General features: G+C 34.7%; 1 protein-coding gene across 6 annotated transcripts in view; it reads right to left on the bottom strand.

Moving 5' to 3' along the window:
- Positions 1 to 20,931, bottom strand: part of LOC128892957 (uncharacterized) — a 628,453-nt gene that overhangs the window by 308,612 nt on the left and 298,910 nt on the right. For 4 of the 6 annotated variants that reach the window (XR_008461222.1, XM_054153640.1, XM_054153644.1 and 1 more), the window contains exon 1: positions 5,797 to 6,069. The exons of the other annotated variants lie outside the window; for them this stretch is intronic. The gene's annotated coding sequence lies outside the window, so the exon portion shown is untranslated. Of the gene's footprint in view, positions 1 to 5,796; positions 6,070 to 20,931 lie in introns of those variants that run through there. 6 annotated transcript variants of the gene reach the window in all.

Below are 20,931 nucleotides of genomic sequence, written 5' to 3'. Positions count from 1 at the left end.
TATATATATATATATATATATATATATATATATATATATATATATATATATGTATATATATATATTTCATATAATTTATTAACTTTAAACTTATTCGTATATATTTTGTCTTAAACATATATTCGCTTTTGTTGTCCCCTCACCCTTTATTTTACTCTATTCAATTAAAGAAACAAATAATAATTTAGACTTCTTATGTAGAGTTTACAGAAATATCAATTTTATTTTTATAGATTTGAAATAGATTCTATATAATAAATTATTTGTAAAAAGAAGTGAGATTCGATAAAAAACTTCAAAAAAGTAAAAAAATTACGCCAAGTATATGAAAAAGTGGAGGACTCAAGGAGTTATTGAAAAATAGAAGATCCTCATAAAAAACTACAAGAAAATAGAAAAAGATGTGAAATCGAAATAATCTGCTAGATGATTTGCCTAGATTTCCGCGACCTGGAAGTCAAATGCTTGTCGTGGCCAGGCAAGGTCAAGGTGTCGATAAATAAGAATTATTTTAAAACGCAAAACAATGAAAGTGTACTCATAATATTGTCAGAGTTTTAAATTGACAAATTATCTGGAAGTCTATGAGAGAGAAAGTATAGGTATTGATGATCTAAGAATGCCTTGCCTGGCCACGCCAAGGATTTGACTTCCAGGCCGCGGAAATCTAGGCAAATCATCTGCCAGGTTATTTCGATTTCACATCTTTTTCTATTTTCTTGTAGTTTTTTATGGGGATCTTCTTTTTTTCTATGATAACTCCTTGAGTCCTCCACTTTTTCATGTACTTGGCGTAATTATTTGTTACTTACGCAAAGTATTATTTAATAACTAAAAGAAAATCACAAAGGAATGTCGTTTTTCCTCTTCCTGACTGCGACTAACCCCTTAATATGTAATACGTACGCAATACTTTATGTCTAATGTTACATTATTGAATTTTTTACGATTCATTTTGCTCCATTACTGCTACAACATCAACATCTAAGAAATTGGATTGTCTATTTATATAAACACTGCTACACAAAATAATTGAGTGCAAATTACGACAGAAACTTTTGGGACAACCTAATAAAAATTAGACAAATTGGGATGAAGTAATCCTAGAAAAAGATTTATAATATACCTCGAAAATATTAAAAATTGTCTTCCTCTCGTTACACTAATTCGGGTACTCATTGCAAAACCAACTCACCGAAAAAAGTATTCTCTTGGCAATGCAAAAATTCTAATTAGACATTCAGTCCTTCTGATATTTCCCTTTCCAAGAGTTACTTCCAACGACGCGAAATCGTGATTAAATTTGAAACAATAAAAGACTCCATTTCCATAGCGACGACAATTAAATTTAAATATTTGGTGAAACGAAATTTCTAGCAATAATCATCTCGCTAATACGAACGACAGAAATCCCGAAGGACAGATTGACGCTGTAATTGCGATCACTTTATCGTTGCACTTGATTAAATCCCGATACGAGCCAGCAGGGGGCCTCCTTCGCTTTACACTTAATCGAGCAAACGATACGTATCACAAAATCACGTAGACCGCGTGGGGTTTGTAACCGATGGATGCAAAACGGGGTCATTCACCGTGAAAAGTACGTCACCAGTGTACTGTGCATTACACGATCCTATCTAATCTGACAAGCTCAAAAAGGGAACGTCGTTACAGGGATTGGTCCGTCGTCCCGTGTAACTGCTTCATTCTGTAACGAGACTGACAGATTTCTAGGCTAAGCCCTATCCATCCCTAAGTTCCCGACGTCATTGTACATCCACGAACAAATAGGCATCGTTAAATCATTCCCAGCAGTAATGCTTCGTTATATTCGATAATATTATAGTAATATTTTGTTCAATAAATCATTAATAAAACTTCTAATTCTTTAAATTTCTTCTAATTCTTCTAATCCTTTTAGTAAAACTTATCCCTGTATTAAATTATTTGCCAATAATTTCATTTTAATTCATTCCTATTATTTATTTCTTTTTATTCATTTTCATTATAGTAATATTCTGTACAATGAATTTACATCATTAATAGAACGACTTCTAATTCTTTATTATTATTTTCATTAAAATCTATTTCTTTATTAAATTATTTTCAATTTAATTATTTATTCCTTTCATTTTTTTTTTTTTTTTTTTTTTTAAGTAGATTGTGAATTTGGTAATTTCCAGACTAATTTATGGATATTCTTCTTGAACAGTATTCTATTCGTTAATTGTCAATAGCCTGCGGACTTTTATACATTTATAAGGAATTTGAATGTGCAAGACACTACAAAATGCACACAGTATGCAATAATATAAAAAATATTGAAAGTGAGGTTCATATTATCTGCAATAATTGCAGAGTAAAGTACACTTCTATTAAGTTTAATGTTTGTAAGCACGTTTGGAAAGATTTCGTTTTGTAGAAGTAGTCCAATTTTTAATTATTTATACTGCTTCAGTCTTAGTTTAATTTTGGTATTTCTAGACTAAACTGTGAATGGCAGTCGCTAAAAAGAGTCCGTGACGTCATCCTGAGCATTTATAGAATGTATACTTTTAAATATTATTCTCTGAGTATAATCTGTCCATTATTCAATAGAATATCCTATTATTCTCCCTCAATCTAAACATGATAATAGTTGTTATTATTAGTAACAATAGCCTGTGACGTCATCCTGATCATTTATAGAATCTATACTTTTGAATATTATTCTCTGAGTATAATCTGTTCATCATTCAATGCAATGTCTTATTATTCTTCCTCGATCTAAATATAATAATAATAATTATTATTATTCTCAATCTATCATTCTCTATCTCTAGCCACACAAAAAATAGTCAATACCACTCCTTATCTACTACTCTCCTTATCTACGACCCTTCACTGTTATTTTTTAATTCTAATTTCTCCTCCTAATTATGAACTAATTAGACATAACTGAGCTCTATAGCATAAACTACATCACAGTTAAATTAATCTAAACTTTGAAAATACAATATCACTTCGCCCAGACTTATACAAAATAAAATTTTTGCAATTTTAATTAATTGTATATATATCTATAATAGTAAATATCTCCACCAAATCATTAATTATCTCGGTTATTGAACGCAGAAGCTCGAAACGTTATTTTTAAATAGCCTACGGCGGCCGAAAAATTTCAATTTCGTTTTTCGTTTAACTTTTATTCCATCGGGGTCGAACCATTTTACCAACAAAGTGTTGCACGTTGTTACGCCCCAGAAAAATGGAAATTCTAGTAAACGCACCCTGCGACGTCTAAACGACACGTTCGAATTCCGCGACGAGCAATAAAGCGAATCTCTGAAAGAGCGCGATTTTTTTTTCTTTTTTTGCGTAGCATCGACTCGTATATTGCGTAACTCTCACCGTAATTGCCCGGCTAATTGCGTTCTGATAAATTTGTATAACGGCACTCGCGCTCACCGTTTCATATGCCACGTTTTAATTGGAAAAAAATGATCCTGGTAGCATTCGAAATAGCTTGGAACAAAGGCTTGTTTATTTGACAATATTTAATTTATCCAAAATGTAAACTTTCATTGATGTTTTGTAAACGGTCAATCAATTACAGAGGCACGAAGAATATTATGCAAAGTTGCACCCTCCCCCCTCCTGTTCGTTTACTGCCATCACGAAAATGATTTCAACCTCGCTCGATCTATCTTCTCAGTTGACTTTAATCTCGAAAAGTGAAACTTTTTGTTAACGCGCACAAAGAAAAGTTTAATTGCAGCCACTACAATGATGTGAAAATTGTCGACAAAAAAGAAAACGTGCACCGTTTTTTCGTTGTTATATTCCGAGCGGGAGGAAGTTCGTTTAATCTCCGTTCAAACCATTCCTCCTCACTTCAATTCACCCATGAAAAATTTCAAGTTTCCACTATTCGAATTTCGTGAAAGAATTGCTTTAATTGCAGCGCCGGCGGTACGAATACATTTCGCGGATTAATTGTAATCGGATTAGGTGTACAGTTTGGAAATCCGCGAACAAATGTCGCGGGCACGGTATTTCCTTGGAAATTAAAACTACGTTGCGTAGAGAGGTCGTGAAAGACGTATGAAAGCAATGTTTAGATCTCTGTTGAAGGCACTACAGACATTTATTTAAACGTATTATATTTTTTACGTATTTATTGTTCTGGCGAGATCGAATCAAAAGAATTTTAAATGAAGAAATGAAACGTGATATGATCTATTTTGTTCCCCTAATGGCAATATTTATTTAGAAGTTTGATATTTCATTGTGAACTTTTATGTTTTTTACGTTGATTTTTAAGGTTTAATTATTGAAAATTCTTTTGATTGTGCGTTTAATAAAATGGAAGAAATAAGTTTTAATCTGAGATAATTACTATTAAAGTAATTTTAAATGAGGAAAAGAAACGTGATATGATCTATTTTTATTTATTTAAAAGTTTCATATTCAAGTTTTCTATTCTTTAAATTGATTTTTTAAATTGATGTATTAAATTTATTTATTGAAGTAAATTCTCTTAATTGTAAATTTAAATAAAATATAAGATAAAAGTTTTTGTATCGAATAATGATGGCACAATTGTTCGGTACTCGCAATAATTAAATGAAACAGATATCAAAGAATGCACCACGATTACCAAGACAAAAATCTGTATTAACCTTTAACTGGCGACGAGCGGTCTGTGACACCAACAAAACGTCATTTCACCCACTTAATTTTTCTTTAATATATTATTTAACACTAAATGAAGTATAGAGTACTATATTTAATTTTAATGTTACAAATCTGTCAGGTCACCAATTATGTTATACAAAAACCTCATTACGTAAGGGTTAATACCAAATTAAAAAATTTAATCGCACTTCTCATTCACCTCCATTTTGAATATTCAAATCCCTTTCCGAAACAATAGACTCATCGTCCAGTCACAATCTCCCAAAAGACCAAAAAAGTACCCTGAATTCGAAAGGAGAAACATCAACTACTCACAAGATCCACAAAAAATATCGATCCTTCACTCGCTTGGATTTCATATTTCCTCGAGAACGATCCAACGAGAACGCAACCCCTACGACACCCCACACACGAAAAGGTACAAAAATCCAAGAAGAAAGCGAGCGAGGCAAACTTGAGCTCTCCCTCGTCAAACTCGAGTCACACAGGAGTTCACACATAAGCCGTTCCAATTTATTCTTCCCCGTTCGTTTCAATCACGCACGTCCAAACTTCTCCGAGCAACGTTTCCCCCTGATTACAACTGGATTTACGCTCCGAGGAGGATCGACTCGAGGTGAGTCGGATTCAAAGAACAGCCTGTCAGACATCGAAGGCCTTTCTGCGCCAGCAACGAGTCTTGCGGCAGGACTCCTGTCCCGTCGAGTGGACCGCGAACGAACGTCCCGAATGTCCTAGGCATGCGACCTTTTAAACACACCCCCCTACCGCACTAGCTTGCTCAGAATAAAACACTAATTTTCTTAGAATGATACACTAGTTCTCCAATTAATTATGAATCCTGCTGTCACGTTCAAACGAAAGCGAGGCAAGCTTGTTCGGAGTAAGACACTAGGTTGCTAAAAATAAAGCACAAACTTTTTTAACATAAAACACTAGTTTCCAAACTAATTTTAAGTTCTACTATCACGTTAAAACGAAAGCGAGGCAAGGTTGATTGGAGTAAGACACTAGGTTACTCAAAATAAAACACTAACTTTTTTAAAATAAGACACTAGTTTTCCAATTAATTATAAATCCTGTGGTCGCGTTAAAACGAAGCCAATCACGGATACGCACCGAGGTAGCACGTGTGGATCCCACGGAGAAGGTATGATCCCACTGCCCCGCGCTTTCTGGTATTTTAATCCCACCACGTGGTCAGCGTCGACGTAAACGTTGCGACGAACTGAGGCTTTCTCACAAGACGAAGATAACGGAGAGGACCCGTCACTGTAGCGTCACAGGTTTCAGTCAAGGCATCGGTACCTTGACGACGTACCTGAGCAAACACTTCTCGCCCTCGCGATACCACGACCGACGTAATCCTCGCGTGGCGGCTCGTCCGCGACTAAGAGAGCTCGCGGGGCCACCCCTTCCATGTTTCCCGGCACGGCCGCCCATAGCGCTGCCACCCTTCACTAGCATCCCCCAACCTAGCTCACCCTCTACCCACCCCTTCTGCAGCGAGACTTCTCTCTGTCTTCCACCGCGCGATGCTTCGTGACAAAAACAACCCTTCCTCTTGGCCGTCGCTGGCCTCTTAGGCGATGCACGATGGACACGCGAGGGGGCTGTATCATGCTGGACGATGGTCGGCATTTATTTGTTTTTGTACGGGGCACCCGCTTGTGGAGTTAGGGAGACACTTGAGGGAGATTAAAATCGGAATGTTCATGGAAACTTGGGGTTCCGTTCGGTTTGACTTTGCATTGTGGGCATTTTTGTGGGAGAATTTGATGTACGTGTGAAGTTTGGAGCAAATGCAAGGCTCCTGGAGTGGATTCAAATGCAAAATGGTTGATTTTAACTATTAACTTGTGCTCCAGTCCATCTTGGTCTCGAGTTGTGGGCATTTTTGTGAGTCAAGTTGTTTTGTGAGAAGTGATTGATGTAAATGACAATTTTTTACCAAGTGTGAGAATCCTAGAGTTCCACATAACATGAAATACCGTGCTTATATAAGTAAACAACCCTATCTTTTAGAATTTGATGAAAGATGTCATTATACTGTTTCCAAAGAAATAAAACAATACGATAGAATAAAATTGATCATATAAAAGTCAGTAATGTAGCATAAGGCATAAACTATTGTATCTACATTATTTATTAATAAAACGAAATAAACTTTTGGAACAAAAATCTAAGACATAATTTAATAATTTCGTAGTACTAATTTCTTCTTTTACATTCGTCTAAACACGGATAGAATGTCACGTCATCCGTCACTGAGGAGTTAATGTCGCAATGAATGCGCTGGCAAGATCATTAGCGAAATCTCTTCTTTTTAGACTTGAGTTGCTCATTTGAAAGTTTGAACATAACGATCCCATAACTAGAGTACGCAGCTTTGCGAATTAATTCTGTTGTTATCTCGACCTTTTTAGAGTGGACGAGCTCATTCAAAGGCGAGCGAGCTCGTTCTTAGAGAGGCATTCGTTACAACTACTACAGGAAGTGTCCAACTGGAAGCAGGTCAGTGCCTTCGCTATTTTAAATGAATCGGTTATTTCTAAAATGACGCGTTTACGATATTTTCCAGTCTTTAACCAAAATTCAACGAATAGTCTTGTGAAAAATTCATGTTTCCGATTGAAAATTCCTGTACTACGATTCGTTAAGAATTTTTTTCGTTTAATGTTTTAGGGGAAAATGCTTGAAGTGTATTAAGGAAAAATATACCTAAGGTTGTGGTATGTATTATAGTTCGATTGTGGATGTTTATGCAAATTCGCATTTTCACAGATATGAAAATAGAATCAAAGCATATGTGAAAATATATTTCATCTTCTAAACGATGTAATATACATTTTCTATATTTTTGAATTTATGTACATTATGTGTATTTATATAAATCCACACACATTTTTCCATATTTTTACTAGCCATAAATGCATAAACATCCGCAATTTAAGTATAGTATATAGTGACAGTTTTAAAATGCAGAATTATTCTTGGTTATCCATTTATAAATAATCTTCTACATTTTTAATTTCCAGTTCTAACGTCATCGGAATGATTTCTGAAAATACTCTTAAAATAGTATACTATGAAAACTGATACTTTAATTGGTACTTTAATGTACTAAAATATTAAGTAAGTATATCTGTTCAAATTAGCGTTATAGATGGTGTCCGAGAATTAGCTTAAGAACCGGAAATGGGAGGATACCTGAGATTATTCTGAACCACTATTTCCTTTGCAAAAATATCGGATGGTGCTTTATTTTTGAATTATTAACGAAAAACCACCGACCAATCAGCGCCCGAGTAGCGCACGCTTATCCGCGAGAGGACACTCGAATCAGCGATCAGCCATTGGGCCAGCCATTAGTCCAGCCTCTCGCGGCTGAGCGCGCGCTACTCGTACTGTGATTGGCCGATGGTTTTTCGCTAATAATTTAAAAACGAACCACCATCCGACATTTTCGCAAAGGAAATAGTTGTTCAGAATCGTCTCAGCTACCCTCTACTTCCAGTTCTTACACTAATTCTGTTACACCCTGTCTATGATTGAATCCTACTATCATTATCAATGACAAATATAACAAACTGAATTGTTATAATACAGAAACCATTCCTGAAAAATGTAATCGTAGCCTCAACACTTCACCACGTCTTATAATTCCCTGCTGCCAAAGCAGAAGTGTTGATACGTTTCGTTTTCACGCGAATACCGAATAACGGTATTAATGAATTTAACATGCAAACGTATAATACATTTTCTAAATTTAGAAAATCGTATTATAAGAGCCGCGAAGGGCAGAGAGATGTGCTTTATTATTCGAGAAAACTGCAATCGCACGGCGATCCTAGATTGCTCGCAGCGCTTACCGTTTTACTTGTATATTCGCTTTTTGGGAAATATAGAGAGGACGAGCGGAACGTTAATCGCGTTGTTGCATTACGGCGCCCAGTTTCGGTCGCTGGAAACGGAAACGTGAACGACGTTTTCTCTTATTCATTTTTGAGAAAGGAACGGTGAACTTGACGTTAATTAGATTCTCGCATTATTCGCCCTTTTCGTTGCAAAGAATGGAGCGGGGAGGTTATAAAAGGCAGTGATTTCGCTCTGGATTTACAATTTTTGTTACGAGCACGCCACGTGTTACGAAAACTCTGTGGCATTTCCAATTCCTTTCGATGAAGAATCGACTTTTTGAACCCTACTTTTATTGGACGCCCTGGTAAAATTGAAAAAGAGGTTTCCTTGATAAGAAAATTCATATTCTGGGAATATTGAACGAAGCGTGGCTTTTTTTTAATCGTATAAACCAACAATATTAAGAAATCAATTTTGGACGTATTTGTGTAAAGTCACATACAAATTATTCAATTAAATTTTGAGAAGGTATAACTTTTTTTGACGAGAATTGTTTGGACCTGGAGTTCAATATTTGCTATTAAATTCCAGTTTACTATAAGGTGGCTTTTAAAAAGGGTCTAGCAGCATAAGGATAAACAATCAATATAATATATATTATGTGCTGTAATATATATTATATAATAAATATTATGTGCCGTGTCATCCCACAAAGTTTCAGACTGTTACAGCCCTTTAAGGGTAATATGAGGGTAGACACCCTTAACTTTACTATTTTTTTTCTTGGTTACTATTTCAAATATTTAAATTCCGCAAAAACTAAAATATTCGTACTTATAAACTGGATCTCATATATTTTTTTCAGAATATCTTTATAATTATTGAGGGTAGAAAATAAATAATATACTTTGTGGAGGTGTAATTTATTTTCCACCCTTAATAATTAAAAAAATAACCCCCAAAAAAATATATGAGATGCCGTTTACAAGTACGAATATTCTCATTTTTGCAGAATTTAAATATCTGAAATAGTAACCGAGAAAAAAAATAATAAAGTTAAGGGTGTTTAACCTCATATTATCCTTAAACTGGTGGGTAACGGTTTGAAACGTTGTGGGATGATGTTTTAGGTCAAAAGCATTGCAACAGCACAAAATTGCAATGAAACTTGGGGTGTGGATCGATTACCTATCCTTATCCTGCACCCTTTTGGAAAATTTAAACGTAACGAATGGTAATTAAAAAGAAAATGTATAATATACTAATGCAATGCCAATGTTGCATTGAATTCCGTTATAGTTCTATCTCAGATCTGTGATAACAACTATAATTTGTATTGAAACTCTTATAACATTTTTGTACGTCAAGAATATTATATCGACTAGGAAACCAAAACAAGCCAAAAATTAAGAAGTGACTAATCTCTGATCGTGTGTAAAGAAGCTTGAATGTTATTGAAGAGGGAAAACCACATTAAAAGACCAAATATTAAATGTTCTTTGTGATTTTTTTTTTACAGAGAAAAATTAATTTAAATGTCATCAAAAATTGATTGAGATAATATTGTATCAGTCTCTAAAAATAACCAATGAAGTTATTCCTCTCACCAAGTACGTTACACATCGTGTTCCATCTGCTTGAATATTCAACGCACCCCGCCAGAAAGTTCTCAAAATAAATATGATAACGCTGTACTCCTTCCAACAATATTTCGCTGTCGATACTACTGATTATTGAATTTTTCCGTAGCAACATCATTCTGAGGATGCTTCCTGCATACTTTATTGCAAAATTGCGAACGTTTCGAGTGCGCTTGGAAATACCGAACCTAAACCCTTAACTGATTCCCCCCGAAAAAAAGCGTATTTTAAATCCGTAAATGGCTCGGCGAAATCAGTGAAGTTTGCGCTGTCGCGGTAACATTGATGTCAGAAGTGGGATAAAAATCAATTGGGTCGCTCCGGCCCACTGGAAGGTTTTAGACGTTAAACTTCGTTTCTCTGACAAGCGATAGTATCGCTTGGACACGTTTTGTTTCGAGCAATTTTCGAGCCGCTTACTGTTATTTCGATCGAGCCGTAAAAGTATACGTTCACGATTATTTCAGGGCAGCTCTGTTTCCGGCTGGAAATATCTATTTTCTTCGGTAGGCTGCTGGCCAACTAAATGCTTCTTCGAGAGAGGCAGACAGAATTATTTCGGAAAATAGTGTATATGTTAATTAATTACTTTAGGCGAGATGTGAGGGTAATAATTACTATACTGATTCAATTATTCCTTCGTGGACGTAATCTCGTGATTTTAGGTGGGGCTAAGTGGCACTAGGTGGCTCTAGTTGACTTTAGGTGGCGTTAAAAGGCTCTGGTTAACGTTAGGTGCCGCTAGATAGCGCTAAACGAACTCTAGAACGCGCTACACTGCTCGAGGTGGCGTTAAGTAGTACCAGATGGCGCTGTATGATGCTAGAGGGCGCCATTCGACTCTAGATGGCGCTAGATGACGCTAAACAAACCCTATAAACCATTGTATTTTGATCCAAGAGGTAGATACAGACCCGTAAGGTTTAAACACCCAATATTAATATTTTTCGTCAATAAATTGAACTGAACTGAAGACGCTGCACTGCCCCATGTGGCTCATAGTAATGCTAGATGGTGCTACACGTGGCTAAATGGCGCTACACGAAGCTAGATGGCGCTAGATGTTGTTTCAAAATCAACTCTGTTGAATATTCCTTTTTCAAAGACGAATTTAAGACGTGAAAACTGAAAATTAGACTGCGGATCTTTATGCAAAATAAAATCTTTGCGATCGTGCCTATAAAAATTGAACCTAAATAAGAATTTATTTTATTCTCCAAATATTATAACATAAGCTTTATTTTCAATCTTTTTTATATTCTTGCATATTGTTTACAATTTGTAGTTTCTTGGACATTCAAATTTCTTATAAATGCATAAATATCCGCAGTCTACTGATAATAAATTCTAGAATAAAATTAAATTCGAAACGAATAAGAAGTGAATATTATAATAATAAATCATTCTTTGGTTTTAGGTACGTTAAAAATTATCTGAAGTCACTGCACCCCTCTTCGCGTAAAAAAGTAATTTTATTGCTACATTTTGCACCGCTTGACTTTCGTTTTGGACGAAGCCGAACACGGTAGCCCACTTCTACATGTACTTTTCACTCTCCGTCCCGATATTTGATAGTAATATCGTACGTTAGAACGATATTCCTAGGGCCTGGTCAAATTTGAATATAGAATGGCAATGTTGAATTTATTATGCGTCGTATCGCCGCTCGCCAGGTAAAACGCATCGGACGAGAACAATCTACCAAAGACGAAGCGCCCCTTCGCAGAATATTTTTTTTCTATATTGAATCGGGGAGCAGAATGCATAATGCATTAGCTGAAAGTATTTTATGGCCTAAGTTGTTGCCGACACATCTGGCCACCTCGTCGAACTCAGATCAAATGGAAAAATTTATACTCGTAGACTAATCTTCAATTTATGGCTTATTTAAAGGCTGGCGTAAATGTTTCAACTATATAATATTAATCCTATCGACCTGGCCGTTTCCTATTTGAATTCTATTCCTTTTTCTTTTGGACATTAATTGTATTAATGATTGCAATTACTCAAGAGATAAATGTATAGCCTTTTGAGTCCCGAATTATTGTAAAAGATTGTAAGTTTTCTTCGTAAAGTAACAAATTTAATATCACTTTTTATTATCAAAACAATAACCTAGACTATATATCTGTATTAAATCTTGGCGCTCAAGGTAAGACGCTTTATATTTGCCTAACAGTGAATGGGTTAAACTGGGGTTGTTTACAAATTAAAAGTGATAGATAAATAAAAACGGACAATTTGTTCAGCGTAAATGATGCTCATTTTTTAAATATGTGTTCCTGTAAGTCTCGATTGTAATTTGGTAACTAGAAATACAGCGTGTCCCAAAAATGTTGGAGGTCCTTGAAAGAGGTGATTCGGAGTGTGATTTGAAACATTGATACCCTGTATATGTTACAAAGCTTCAATTTAACATCATCATGCTTGATGGAAGGATATATTAGTATTTTTGACAATTAAATAAATATTTCATTCGTAATGCATTTTATTATTGTTCCAAAAATGTTGGAGGTCCTTGAAAGGGGTGCTTCGGAGGTTCATTTGAAACAACTTTTTCCTTAGCGAAAATGTTGTCCGAGGCATCGTTAAGGAGATATTAACAGAAAACCCCGACCAATCAGAGCGCGGCTGTCTAGCGCGTAGCCTATACTACTGCGGCTGACTAGCGCGTAGCCTATACTACTGCGGCTGTGTAGCGCGAAGCCTACGCACCGCGGGTGCTATAATTGGTCGGGGTTTTCTGTTAATATCTCCTTAACGAAGCCTCGAATGTCTTTTTTTGCTAAGGAAAAAGTTGTTTTAAACCTCCCGAAACATCCATTTCAATGAATTCCAATATTTTTGAGACACTCTGTATTTACTGAGCCATACACAGCACAGCACAATTATAGCATCATATTTTAAACGTTTAGGACTTTCGAGTTGGTATGAAATAATAAGAGATGGTCAAATTACTTGATGTTCTAAAAAATAGTTCAGAGTCTAAAATTAATATTCGTTTTTCCAATTTTTATGCATGTTTTATCATACTCTGATATACTAATTTTACTCTGTTTCAAATGTTCAGAGCTAGAGTCTCACTTCTATTTGACTACTATTAATATAAAACTTATTACTTATCATATCGTTTCAGTTCATATAATCGATAATTTTTCATTCCTACTCAAAAGTCCAAAATATTTAAAAATATACTCATGCTCCACAGTGTACATGTCCTACCCTGAAATAGTCAACTGCACCCTGAGCTACATATACATCTGTTGATGTTTAACGAAGAATGTCTGTCTACCTAAAAAGTGCAACGCTTTCCTCGTAAACATAAAATGATAACAGTGCTCCAAGTGGGCGGTGAAAAATATGGTTTCGAATTAATTCTTCATTCATTCGACGTTTCATTCTTCCGTGGCATTTCGCGTTTTTATTTACAACGACAGTAGCCCCTTCCCGAAGTTTCATTCCCCTGTAAACTATGTAACAATTTCTTCAAATCGCTCCCTTAGTGCACTGTAACTTTTTAATAAAGTCTGTGCAGCGAATATACGCTCGTAAAGTTTTTCCTTGGATTGCATTCGCTCCCCTGCAAACACATTTCCTCGCAGCTGGCCCCTTTTACACCATTTTTCCTTTGCAATTACATCATACTGTACTCTACATTAGTACACCACTATCGTGACACAGGAATGGAAATTAGACGACATGGAACTACGTGTCGACTCGATTAACTCGTTTACAAAGGAAGTTGAAAAATTCAGAAATTCAGAAACTATTTTTTGTTGGCGCCGTAATACTGTCAGGAAAAATTTATCCGTGAAAAGTAGCAGAGTTTCCTTTTTATTCGTAGAGTAATTAAAAATTATGAAATTTTTTAACAGAAGAATAATTTTAAAAAATTTCGCCAACCCTTAACCTGTCATTATCCTGTTAAACATATATTCCGACAAAATTACTATACTTTTAAACACAATATACAATTCAATATTAATATATAATTAAATAATTGTATATAATTCAATATATAATTCAATAATTGTATATAATTCAATATATAATTCAATAATTGTATATAATTCAATATATAATTTAATAATTCGTTTGTAATACGCAACGACGTGGAATGATTCTACTTTGTCAGTCACAGGGAAGGATAGAAAATTATTTAAGGGTGTGTTGAATATTTACGAATGCACGATTATGGGAGTACGGGAACGTGAGCTGGCGTGGTTGTACTGCGGCGGCGGTTGTGTAAACTAATAACAAATCAGGATATGTAAAACGCAGCTGACGTGAAAATCCAAAGACGCCTGATTCAATTTATTGCTATTTAATACCTTCGCATTTAGCAGTCAAAACAATCAAAACCGTAGATCGCATTGAATTTATAAAAGTCACTAACTTCTTTCCCTAGAATATTTAAAAAATTAAAAAGAATCGCTCTCCTGTTTGAATTAAGATATTCAGTTCTTTCGCGTATAGACTTCTCTCTGTTTTCACATTTTATACGATGTTAAATCTTTAGATGCTCGCGAGACGTAAGCGTTTATAATTATTCCAGTGACGTCCTCGAAAGTTTTTTAAGGAACACGTGAACTTTTATTTTCCCTTGCGTATGCACTTAACGTCCCCCTGCGAACATGCTTTCACACTTTTCTTGAAAAGTCTCATTTTCTTGGCAAACTTCTTCCTTCGTTGTTCATTGCTGCTCACATTTCGTTTCCATCCACTCGAAATGAATTACCGTGAGAATATGTCACGAGAAGCGGAAGATGCAGAGCATCTTCCAACTCATATAACCAACGTGTTTCATTTAAACAATAATGCAATATTTTCTCAGCGACTATTTAACATTCCCATTTGTCTACAAACGAATCTTTTTAACAGAGTAGAGTTTGCAAGAAAATTAATCATGAGAAATGATTTCTTGTAAAATTTCCTACCGACTGCATTATTTATTTATTTAAGCGATGCTTTAAGGTTGAACTCTTCAAAAGGAACGAATTTCCATTAAAAATTTAATGATACTTCGATACTCTAAATTTTTCCTTTGATAAATTAATATTAGTAATCACGATACCGTTCTAGTGCACCAGAGATATTGGGACACCCTGTATATGGTGTATTCCACGCCAAATCGGACGGTTTGAAAGTTATTGTTTTTGATTTTCTTAATTTTTTGGTATTTTTTAGTACTCCTAAAAAGAAATTTTCTGGTAAATTTTGAGATTCTTTGGATTATTGGTTAAAAAAATATCGAATTTTCAAGAAAACCGCACTTTTTTTTATTTTATGTTCATAACTTTCTTAATAATGATCAAAATTGAATTTTATTTTTTTCAAAATTTTTGTTTTTGGATGGCCTTTGCAGAAAAAAATACAAAAAAAATATTTAAAGTGTTTTTAACCGAGATTTTTTAATTTTAAGTATCCAATCATGTTTTTAAAACTGTATCCTTTGATTTTCTTGAAGATTTTATATTTTAAGCTTCTATCCATCCTGCAATGTATAATCCCGATCCGGTAGTGCGCCTTCCATAATTACTATTCTTTTTTTATTTTTAAAAATTAAAGAAATTTTCTTTTCGCTATAAATTATTATCAGTACCGATTTTTGACACTGTATGCTTTTTTTACTTCTTATTAATTGATTTCGATATTTTTTTGTTCTGCGTAGGTATTTAAAAGCAGTACCGCGGAGAATACAGTTTCGAAAACACGATTGGATACTTAATATTCAAAAATCTCGATTCAAACACTTTAAATATTTTTTTTGTATTGTTTTCTATAAAGACCATCTGAAAATGAAAATTTTGAAAAAAATACACTTAAATTTCGACCATTGTCAAGAAAGTTATGAGCATAAGACCGAAAAAAGAGCGGTTTTCTTTTCAATTCGGTATCTTCTGAACCAGTGATAAAAAAAATATCAAAATTTACCAGGAAGTCTCTTTTGAGGGGTACTAAAAAATACCAAAAAATTGAGAAAATCAAAACCAAAATTTTTAAACAGTCCAATTTCACGTGGAATGCTCCATATCCAAAATAAATAAAAATATTAATATACATATAAAAAAATAATAGAGGCACAGCTGATTATTCTTACTAGAAGAACAAATCTCAAGCAAATATTTATTGCTCGAGTTTGTATATCAATTTAATTGGTTTCGAACAAATTCCCATGTAGTAAACAAATCCAGGAACGATTGCTGTCATTGATCGGTTACTTGGTAGAGTGGAGTAAGCTTTTCCACTTCGTATGCACACGAGTCACTCCCTTATGACATATAACCCTTGAAAAGGAGCATTACCTATAAAATTGATGTTATATCGACCCAGAGCGCCTAACAAAGCATACCTCCGCCGAGAAAATCTCGTTACAGAGCGGAATACATAGGCGGGCTTCGTTCTTGCAATTTTTCCATCGTTGACAAGACGTTCACCGCTGGAGAAATCAAAGAGACTTCTCGCGCAGCTGCAAAGAGCAGTATTCTACTCTTTCGGTGTACAATGGATTAATTAATGACTCCCTCGATGCATTGGCTCGATTGCACAGTGGCTCAACGTGACTGATCCGTCTTTCCAAATTTTTGAACACTGCAAGTAGGACGATTTATTAATTGAAAAATTTTTAACATCCCTTGCGTTCTGTTCATATCAAATCTTAAGCGAGTCTTCTACACTTTCCTAAATCTCTTTACATTTCTTTCTTAGAATGTATGAAGTACTGCTTTGAATAATTTTAATGGAAAAATTTTTTTTTCATACTATTCAAAACTCTGTTATTCTTCCTCCTTTTGTTTACTTCTAATTTATTCTTCTATTTATCTTCTCTCTTCTTTTCTCACTTTTTCGACCCTTTTCTCTAGGCCACCTTTCTAACCGCCATTCTTATCGCTCCTTTTCTACTTTTGGTTTGGCCATAACTTTTATTTTTTGTCACGGTCGCATGGTATCTTCCTCGACAACTTTTATTTTTTCTGTTTTCCAACTATTGTTTCTTATTTTTTCCATTCGAAATAAAAGCTATGTGAACTTGGCACCCAACTTTTCAAAAGTTAATTTTTTTTTATAGAAAACGATAGCATTTCGTTTGTACCTGATTGTACCTCAAATAGTTTCGTTTGTACATCGACCAATTAATAATTAAAAAAAAATTCAAAAAATGGTCAGCACTCGACATCGAGATTTTTGAAATCGGTTTTTCCCGAATTTTTAGAATCGTTTGTACCCGCCGGAATCGCTTTTCTTTTCGTCTGTACCTCAATAGTTTAAATTTTATAGCAATTGTTGTTCCGCGTAAGAGTGAAGTTCGTTAATTTTCAACTATTGAGGTACAAACGAAACAAAGACGTTTCCGGCGGGTACAAACGATTCTAAAGAATCGGGAAAAACCGATTTCAAAAATCTCGATGTCGGGTGCTGACCATTTTTTGAATTTGTTTTATTTATTAATTGGTCGCGGTATAAACGAAACTATTGGAGGTACAATCAGGTACAAACGAAATGTTATCGTTTTCTATAAAAAAAAATTAACTTCTGAAAAGTTGGGTGCCAAGTTCACATAGCTCGATATGAGTAGGATATTTATTGTTTAAAAGAGAACCAGTGATTTTTTAAAGCTAGATTCAACTGATTTTTATGAATGAAGAACTTTTATGAAAGCAAAACCTTCAAGTAAATTAAGCAGAGAGAAGTACGACGAAAGTAAAATATCTCGTACTTTATGCAATCGAGGCTCTCCTTTAGTTTATCAGACTTGAACTCTCTTAATAAATGATTCGTAAGTAAAATATTTTTCGTGTAATCAAGGCTTTGCTTTAATTTAGAACTTTAATATCCAATGTTTTCGTATCCAATTCTCAACTAAAATATCTACCAAGATGCTTTGTTGAAAAATACACAAACTCCTTTAATCTAAAAAACACTATACTGAAACGATTAATCGAATAAAACGATTACGATTGATTCAATAAAAACAATATTCAATAATATTCTCCGATAAAGAATGTTATCTTAATTTTATTTTATTCTTTCGTAAAAAATTCTGGATTCGTCACCTCGAAGAACGCGACAAAAGTGATAAAGAAACTTTATACTCTTGCGTTACGTTATAATTTTGTATACACCAGCTATATTTCTCCTCGAAGCGAAGTTTCGTTTCCTCAGTCAACTTGAACAAGTTTCCTTCCCCACGAGTGAATGTCCTACCTTTCACGAATATTGAGAGGAACTGAACGAATACTGTAATCTGCTTACGTCCGAGCTAGGAGATGCAAGAAGGAATCGTGGCAGAAAGTAAAAGAACCCGGCCGTATCGCGAACCATCTTCAAGAATATCTGTCAGCTTCAATTTGCTAGGGTAAACGCGAATGTAAGAACTTAGTTTCTTCGCCGAAGCCAGTATTGACAATAGCACGTAAATAATTGCAGAGATACAGGTCTGAAAATGCAATGCCAATAATTTTATAAAAATTTTACTTGTTAATACCTTGGTAATAACTAAATGAAATTTAATTATCAAAGAGAAACGGGAAACCATTGAGGATAAAATTCTTTAAAAGGAAGAATCAGTTCCCAAAGCTAAACATTTAATATAAAAAGTACATAAAGAACAGCTTCTTAAGTTAGTATAAAACCTTTCGACGATTAAAAGTAAGAATATTATGAATTGAAATGTCTTTTTCCATTTTTCAAATTGAAGCTTCCTTATCAAGATTCGAGTGATCAAAGTTTGCGCGCAGGAAATCGAAACAGTCACGTGTCTCTCGAGCGCGAGGATGCGTGTGCGCATGCGTGGGCGGGCTGTGTGTCACTCGACGAACTTTAATTACTCGTATCTAGATAACGAAGCTTCGGATTGTAAAATGGTAAAGGACTTTTTCGTTTATTTTTAAACGAGGAATTGATCCTGAAGAAAATTACCCTGTTAAAATTACCCTGTATACCATCATTGAAGCTTTTAGAAATATTTCGTTGACCCTGAACTGTTTTGTTAGCAAATACACATTACTATGATAAACAATATACTTTTCAAATAGAAAATTCTACAATCTTATAAACAATATTTCCCTTCCTTAAACAAACATTTTAACCCCAAGAGACGAACCTTGATCCAGCAAAAAATAAATTCCATTCGCTTCCCTAAGTGCACTTGCCCAGTCGCACACAGCAATTCGACAAGAACAATCAGAATTCATAATAGCCCAACATCAAGCTTGATATTAGCCCTGGAGCAATTAGTCTCCACAGTTTAGTAGCGATACAAAATCCCCGAAGCAATTGAATTTCATCGACTTTAAGACTAATTGAGCTAGCTGGTTCTATTAGTTTCTAGCCACAGAGTTTTTGCCTGCACCCCGGTGTTAATTGTTAAACACACGTTACTCGAATCAGGAAGTTATTTCCACTGGCCTGGATGGTTCTTCGTGTCGAGTATACGGTACTGTTTTGAGCAATATCCAGAGGCAACGGCGTTTTACGTCCACGTCGAGCCCTAACACAACTCGCAACAGTGTATCTCAAGTGCCTGTGCTTACTACCTGTTACTTCCATCCCCAACTTCCCTCGTTGCTGTGCGTGCACTATTCAAGACTATTCCAAGAAATGGAAAATAAAAATAAACGAGAAAAGTCAAGTAATGTCACATTCACATCAAGAAAGGAGAAATCTCTTCTATAAATAATATAAATTTACCACGAACGGGTGTAGTTGTTAACAACTAACAAAGCTGGGGTGGAAGCAGCACGTACAAAGAAAAAGTTGAACAAATGAGATAGTAATATAATTTAATTTATAATTTTAATAATATAATTTTATGTCCTCTTTTGAGACGTGTCGAATTATTTTCCGCTAAAGATATGAGTATTTTTTATTCTTTTTAATTTGACAGCCAAATGGCTTTGAATCATCGAAATTCAGATATGAATGAATACTTCAGACACTTTTGTGAAATGTTTGAAATAGTCTCATGCGGAGAGTGTTTGCCCAAATTGTGAACCATTCATAAAATAGTTTTCATCCTCGACCATACTCTTACTACTGAATAATTTACGACCATGTCATATTTCATGGTTGGACCACGAAAATAATGTAATTCGTCACTGGAAGTTGAATCGAAAATAAGGTATCAGATATTTTCATACGGATGTTCCTTTTCGAAGTAATCAATTTCGCTGATTCGTCATATACGCGCGGGATTAAGAACGACTTGGCTAACGCGTCTGACCATTACTCACTGTATCTACTTGGCCTTGTGTCTGTAAACACTGATGACGGTCCGATGGTATCTTTTTTCCGTCGATCTGACCATCTCCTGACTAGTTAGCACCGGTTAGAACAAATGATGCCCTATTAACGCCGGTGTTTACAAGCGCCAAAGTAGAAGTAACGAGCAATGGTCAGACGTCCCCTCTACTAAGTTCTACTCGATCATACGTGATGAGGGTCGAACAAACGACACCACGACATCATTTATCATTAATTAACAGTAGTGTAACGCAGCCACTTGATAATTTTGATTAAGGGAATATTTTCATTCTTAACTTAGAAAAAATCGATTTTTTTGTTTAATTTATTGTCTATTTTTGTTTGAGAAAATTATTTTATCTATGTTAAATATAAATAAATATGTGTGTGGGCAACAAAATTATTAAATTTTTGATTCTTTGGAAAAAATTTTACAAAAAGGCCTAAAAAATGAATACACCCTCTTGATTTTAAAATGGAAGAGAGGATCTACAAATTAATTTTCTTTGGA

This window comes from Hylaeus anthracinus, unplaced genomic scaffold (genome assembly GCF_026225885.1).
Source record: "Hylaeus anthracinus isolate JK02 unplaced genomic scaffold, UHH_iyHylAnth1.0_haploid 2, whole genome shotgun sequence".
NCBI classification, from domain to species: domain Eukaryota; kingdom Metazoa; phylum Arthropoda; class Insecta; order Hymenoptera; family Colletidae; genus Hylaeus; species Hylaeus anthracinus.
This window is presented reverse-complemented; position numbering and strand designations above follow the sequence as displayed.